This window comes from Meles meles, chromosome 1 (genome assembly GCF_922984935.1).
Source record: "Meles meles chromosome 1, mMelMel3.1 paternal haplotype, whole genome shotgun sequence".
Taxonomy (NCBI): Eukaryota; Metazoa; Chordata; class Mammalia; order Carnivora; family Mustelidae; genus Meles; species Meles meles.
Window position 1 is genome coordinate 154,255,355 of NC_060066.1, and position 7,365 is coordinate 154,262,719.

Below are 7,365 nucleotides of genomic sequence, written 5' to 3' on the forward strand. Positions count from 1 at the left end.
ACAAAAAAAGAGGAAGCCAGAGGGAGATGGAGTAGTCAATTCCGGGTAAAGTATATTCAGAAGTTCTTTATACTAACATAACTTTTCTCCATTTTTGAAATTATGTCACAATAAAAAGCTTTCAAAAGGCTTTCTACAAACAAGATTTTAGTCACAAGGTGTATCTTGGAATCTTCGAATGCTGGATCTAGAAATTCGGGTATCTCATCAGATTCAAGGCATATTATGCACATAGGATCCTCTAAGCTTATTTTTTTTACCCCGGGCCCTTGATTTTGTCAATCATATAAATATTTTTCCAAGAAATGAATATTAGGGATGCCTGGCTGTCTCCATTGGTTAAGCATCTGCCCTCAGCTAAGGTCATGATCCCGGGGTCCTGGGATTGAGCAGGTCATTGGTGTCAACATTGGCATTGGGCTCTCTGCTCAGCAGGGAGCCTGCTTCTCCCTCTGCCTGCAGCTACCCCTGTTTGTGCTCTTTCTCTCTCTGACAAATCAAGTCTTTAAAAAAAAAGAAGAAGAAGAAGATTTGATAATGAAATTTGTCATTTGTCTATAAAGTCATAAATTAGATAATGCTCTGAACTCTCCCACCTACAATTGACATTGTTTAGAAAGTGCTTGTTAGAGGGATGCCTGGGTGGCTCAGTGGTTTAAACCTCTGCCTTTGGCACAGGCCATGATCCCAGGGTACCCAGATGGAGCCCCAAGTTGGGCTTCCTGGTCAGCGGAAAGTCTGCTTCTCCCTATCCCTCCACCCCTGCTCATGTGCTCTCTCTCTTGCTCACTCTCTCATATTAATAAAGTCTTTTTTAAAATGGTTGGTAGAAACCAACCATGGGCAAGGCATCGGAGATACAAAAATGATAGAAACACACCTTTCTCAAGGCGTCAAACTTTAATAGGGTGATGTTGGTGGATGTATATGTGTGCAGTTAACAAGTATGAAGCTGCTCCTTGATAAGTATGGTTCTGGAGATGCAGACAATGTGCCGTGTAAGTGTAAGGGTGGGCATGTGCTCTGGGAAGCAGAGATGGAAGACGTTAATTCTGAAATGGGCCATCAGGAAAGCTTCTGAGAAGAGGCCACATTTGAAATGGGCTTGGGCTGATGAGTAGAATCCGAAGAACACGGAACATCCTGGGCCTCTGTGTGATGGTGTTCACTACACAGTGTTTTTTTTTTTTTTTAAGATTTTATTTATTTATTTGACAGAGAGACAGAGAGCACAAGTAGGCAGAGCAGCAGGCAGAGGGAGAGGGAGAAGCAGACTCCCTGCCAAACAGGGAACCTGATATAGGACTCAATCCCAGGATCCTGGGATCATGACCGGAGTGGAAGGCTGCTGCTTAACCAGCTGGCCACCCAGGTGTCCCTCTACAGTTTTTAATATGTTATGAGATGGAAAGCTCTGCCAGGGTAGGGGCTTTGTCTTGTCTCTATGTGACTGACACATAGTTAGGCACCCCTTATGTATTTGTTAAGTAACTATTGTGAAATTGCGTATACACGTGTGAATGGCAAGTGAACAATTTGGTTATTGAGAAAGATTTCACTTCCCTCTTGCAAGACTTATATTTGGAAGAAGGAGTTTCTTCTTAATCATTATTGGTACAGCTAAAGACAGGTCATTTCTATGATACACAGATATATGAAAAGGTTGGGTTAATAAATTTGACAAATATCTGGAAAAGGGAGTATGGAAAGGGAACTACATTTCTGGAACTTTTAAATAATCTGCCACTGACTTGAAAATGAACCAAACAGAACTCTAGAAATAAAATACAATCTTTGAAATGTAAAATTCACCAGGCTAGCTAGATAGATTGAACAGAGTTGAAATGAGAATGAGTTTGTTGGCAGATAATCTGAGTCAATGACACAGAATAAAGTTTGTAAACGTGAAGAGGGAGGGGAGTGGAAAGATATGGAGAACAGATAGTGAAAGTAGGCTCAGTGTATGAAATAGTCTCAAAAGGAGAGGCCAGAGCTGAGGAGAGGAGCACACCATGGACTTCAGTTAATAATACTGCATCAGTATTAGCAGATCACTTGTAACAAAAGCACAGCACTGATGTAAGATGTTACAAATGGGAAACTGAGGTGGGGGACAGAGGGGAAGGGAAGTGTAGGAGAGCTCTCTGTACTTTCTTGTTTTTTATTTTCTAAGGATTTATTTATTTGAGAGAAAGAGAGAGAGTGTGCAAGCACAAGGGAGGGGAGGGGCAGAGAAAGAGAATATCCAAGCAGAATCCAAACTGAGCTCAGAGCCCAACTAGGGGCTCGATCTCAAGACCCTGAGGTCATCACCTGAGCCAAAACCAAGAGTTGGTCCCTGAACCACCCAGGCGCCCCTGTACTTTCTCCTTGGTTTTTCTGTAAACCTAAAACTGCTCCAAAGAAATAAAATGTATTAAAATAAATTAATTAAAGATAATAATGAAAATAAGTAAATAGTACACGTGCAATGAGTTAAAATCAAAGCTTTAACTGAACCATTTTAAAGGTAAAAAGAAAAAGGGCTGAAAGATAAATTCTCAACAAGACCCGAATGCATAAAACCCCAGTACATTAAAGATCTGAGTTTAAGAACATAAGCATTTGTGGGTATTATAATTCTTTTGCACTAAGAGAAACCTGCATGTTGGGAACAGCGTGATAGAGTAGGGAAAAGAGAGGCTACAGGGTCAGAGCCCATGTTTAAAAGCCAAAAATCCTAACCAAACAGATATACCTTATTACATACCCTATAGGGCTGTGTTAGCTTTACTCCCACCCCCTCGCCCCAAGCAGATTCAAGTGGGTCAGGGACCACACACAGAAGGATGACTGCAGCCAGTTCTCAAGGTTTTTCAAGAGCTCACCCATGAGTTTCCACAGCTCCTGTCGAAACAGGGAAAGCCTTTGTTTTCAGAACATGGTCCTCCTTGCCACTTTGCCTTTGAAATCAGGTGGCTCTGGAAAAGTCTCCATTTCACTTGGTCTGAGTTTAGCCACTGAGCACTTTGCCTTGCCTTTCAAAACGTCCTTGATGAGAATTCTATCCTGGTACACTCCCAAATGGCTGCCCACAGTCCCGCCACCTCAGGGGTGTTGTGTGAAAGCCGGCACCTCGGCGAGGCCTATCCCACAATCTGTAGCACTCTGCCTCTTTCCTAATTGGGAGAGGCTAAACATCCTGACACTCATTCCCCTCTTTAACTCCAGAAACACTAAGCCTCCAGTTCAGGGTCAGACTCATGGGCGTCCAACCTGTGCAACTGCAAGGCGCTCCCTGCTTGGAAGTACCCTGCATTTGACCTAATGCTCTATTGTTGCCATTTTGTCATTGAATATTTTTCAGCAAGGTCTCCTCTCCCCATCTTTATTTTTGCATTGTCCTCTGCAAATTATGTAGCCAGTCTTGCTCTGATCTCTTGTTTATTGTGTAATATCATAATTAACATCATTATGTAGGTTAATTCTCCCTGAAGTTCTAACCAGGAGTTTCCAATGCTGGTGGCCTGAGGGACAAGCACTGAAGAAGGAAGGATTGCGGTGCGTCAGGGAGCCAGTAGGGGTGCTGCAACTGCGGGGAGCAGAGAGCCTTGTGGCCTCCAGCCCTTGCCTGTTCTCCAGGCCCCCAAGAGGCAGATCTTCCAATTTTTAAAGAAAAACTAGAGACATACTTAAAAAAATCTCATCATATTTTAAAATATAGGTTCAGTTAGGAAAAAAATATTTTCTGTGTAGGCCAAAACACATCTGTTTGGCCCTACCTGCAACCACTAGTTTATGACCTCTGGCTAGAATGTTAAGAACAAAAGCATGTTTTTAAATTTCCCTTCCTATTTCTCAGTAAACTTAAAAATCTTTTTTGTTTGTTTGTTTAAATTAGAAAAAAAAGTTAACTTATAGAGACGATAGGGACAAATGAATCCAGGCCTTAGGAATAAATGCCTGCCCCATGAAGAGAAAGGATTCCTTTTGTTTTGGTTGGATCAGTAACAATGAGGACAAACTGCAAGGTAATTCTCAATAGATTATCTTGCATATTAAATTATCACTAGTTGCCCTGCTGTAGTTACTAATATTCTTGATTGGGCATGTGACTTGAATATAAGATAATATACCATGCTAAGGAGTGAGGGGGGTTCAATGTCCTTTTGGGCTTATGACCTACAGCTGGACTCGCTCCTCCACTACTCTAAGAGGTCCAGGATAGTCCTGTTACCTTAGATGAAGGGATTAGGAGACAGCCCCTCTCTTCCTTAGGCATATACTCTTATTAAAATTGTAGGGTACATGAGTCCCTATGGGCTCAGTTTAAATGAGTGTAGGATTATGAAAACCGATGGATTATGAGTTCTTTAGAGATATTTTTTGACAACAAGATGCACAGTCATTCCACCACAGGCTCTCACTTCCCATTCCTTCCCCCCCGCCCCCCCTCCCCGCTCCCCCTTTTCTTACAGTTCTTATTTTAGGGCTTTATATTGTAACTATTTCTCTTCTCTTTTCATCTACCTGCTGGCAGGTATTTCCACATTTTGTTCATTAAATTAGAAGAAATGGTTCAGACATTCTGAGACTAAAAGACTTCTTTCCTGCCCAAATTCCCCTTTGGCAGGATTGCCGTATATGTTAGTAGATAAGAATGTGCACTGCACACCTTTAAGGGGTTCCATTCCTACTGTCATCTGTGGGAATATCCCCTCCTGGAGGTGAACAGAGTTTGAAGGGCACAGCTGTACATATTGTCATTCCTCCTGGCTTTAGACCTAAGGATAAGGATAGTGACTTAATTAATATATTCGAACCTCCTGCTTCCCCTCCTATAATGTTTATACCCAGAACCTGTCACATGGGTACATTGCAACATCTGATCATGTTACTTTTTTCCATTAAAAAAAATCATTAATTTTTCTCTCATGCTTTCAGGATTAAATTTGTTAACCACTGGATTCTAAGTGTTGGGCTGATTTATCATGATCACTTTACATGGGTTTAAAGAAACAGATTCCGGGACACCAGATTGAAGATTCTGGCTTGAAAGATCTCAAGTAAAGTCTGGGAGTCAGCGTTCTAAAAAGCAACCCTTCCAAGCCACTGCAAGCCTGGGCATTTCTGATGCATAGTCATGTTTAGGCAACACTGGTCTGTGTCCATGGTGGACCCCAAGGCCTTCCACAACTGGGCTTCAACCAGTCGGACCCGTTTCATACCATATATTGCATTTCAGCTTTTTTTGGAATATTCACCCTCACTGAATGTACCATACTCTTTGGTGCCTCAATTACATTACACATTCTTTCTATCTGTAAGAGTTTTCTTGAAATTTTTTCAGTCAAGTGAACTTGTTTCTTGACTTTAAAGACCTAAACAAAATGGCATCCTCCTGAAAGGATTTCTAGTACTATCTCATCTAGAATCAATTATTCCTGTCTCTAGGCTCTTACAACAGTATGTCGGCTAGAAGTGAACCTTGGAGCACCTGGGTGGCTCATTTGGTTAAGCATCTGACCCTTGGTTTTGGCTCCAGCCCTGTCCTGCATTGGGCTCAGCCCAGAGTTCTTAAGATCTTTTCCCTCCCCCTCTGCCTCTGCCCCTCCTCCTGCTCACTCTCTCTTTTAAATAAATATTTTTTTTTTTAAAGTGATCTTTATAAATTGCTGCTCATATACTCCCCCAAAGTAAGTTTTAAAACTATGTACTTGGGGCACCTGGGTGGCTCAGTGGGTTAAAGCCTCTGCTTTCAGCTCAGGTCATGATCCCAGAGTCCTGGGATTGAGCCCCAGATCAGGCTCTCTGCTTCGTGGGGAGCCTGCTTCCACCTCTCTCTCTATCTGCCTGCCTCTCTGCCTACTTGTGATCTCTGCCTGTCAAATAAATAAAAATATACAAGGTTTAAAAGAAAAAACAAACAAAAAAACTATGTACTTAATTTAACATAAGTTTATTTGCATCATGTTTACATTGTTAAGTTTCAATCACTACCAATGATATAATGTCTAACATAGTAAAACATGAACTCTTTATAATAAATGTATGTCACCACTTAAAAAAAATAGATCTAAAGTAATCTCAATACCTGTTTTATGTTAGGTTCTTGCAGAAGACACCATTTGAGTGCAAGGGATTTATTAAGCAGGCGCTCCCAGGAGAAACAGGTAAGGAAATAGGAAAAACATGATAGGAGTCAGGTGAAGTCCCAGCCTCAGCCTGACACTGTTGGGAGCTTAAATGGCAATTCCATGTCCAAGTTTACCCTGTATCTGGGCAACAGAGTTGCCTTTTGAAGCTCTGCACTTGTCATTACTGGCTAGGAGACAGTGGGTGTGTATGTGACAGCAGGGTGGGAGGTGGATAAGAAACAGACTTCCAGATTTTTTCTTTTTTTGAGTGCAGAGGCTCCAGAAGTCTGAAGCGGGAGCAGCAAAGCCTAGGATCTAGGAGAGGAGGCACAGCACTAAATAAAGGGAACGTGGCTATGGGGATAGGTTCCAGAGGTAACAACAATATCCCGACAATGTGATGTTACCGATAATTTAAAACGTATGTTAGACTACGGATTCTGGAGGATGGAGTACATAGGATCTTCCCATTCCTTCCACTAAGTATAACTAAAAACTCTGAACATTATACATAAAGCAAACATAAGAAGACTGAAAGGTGAAGAGGGGAAGGTGGACTGGCTAGGCATCTTGGGATCTGAAGAACACCGTGGTTAAGTTCTCTGGTGTTCCTTCTTACCTCACATATCCCGGACTGGGAACTGGAAAAGCCAGGACCCAGAAATGCCAGTGGGCTCAGACTGCCCCTGCCCACCCCCACCCCCCCGTTCTCTTTAGCCAAGGAACCAGGAAACCGTGTAACAAGAGACCTTAGAAAGAGCTGTACTGGAGAAGCCCTGCAATTAGCTAGCTGGAGCTTAGCCGACAGGCAGGTCAGGGCAGGAGTTGGAGTTAACTGCTTCGGAGGTCAGAGCTGCTGGAATGGGTGAGATGGCTGGGATGAAGAGAGAAATGCAAGGAAGCCAAAGACAGAAATATGGGAATACCTACCCATTACTGACTTTTGGTTTACAATTAGAGAACAATTTGATAGCTTTAAAAAAACAAAACACATGCGTACTTGTCCCTCTCTGGAAAGTCTCAGATCATTTCTGTATTGTTCCAAAGTTAGAAAGACGATTCGAAGGTGTAATGAATGTTGAAAATGGTTAAAAGGTTTGAGAGAAAAAGATTTGAGAATTCACCATAATCAGGGCAGAAGAAAGCCTTGCCTGTGGGCGCAAGGTGATTAACAGCACCAAATGCTGCAAGTGGCAAGGGCACTAAGAATTTAAAGGAGCTTCTTTCTGGAACAATGAAGGAGAAGACT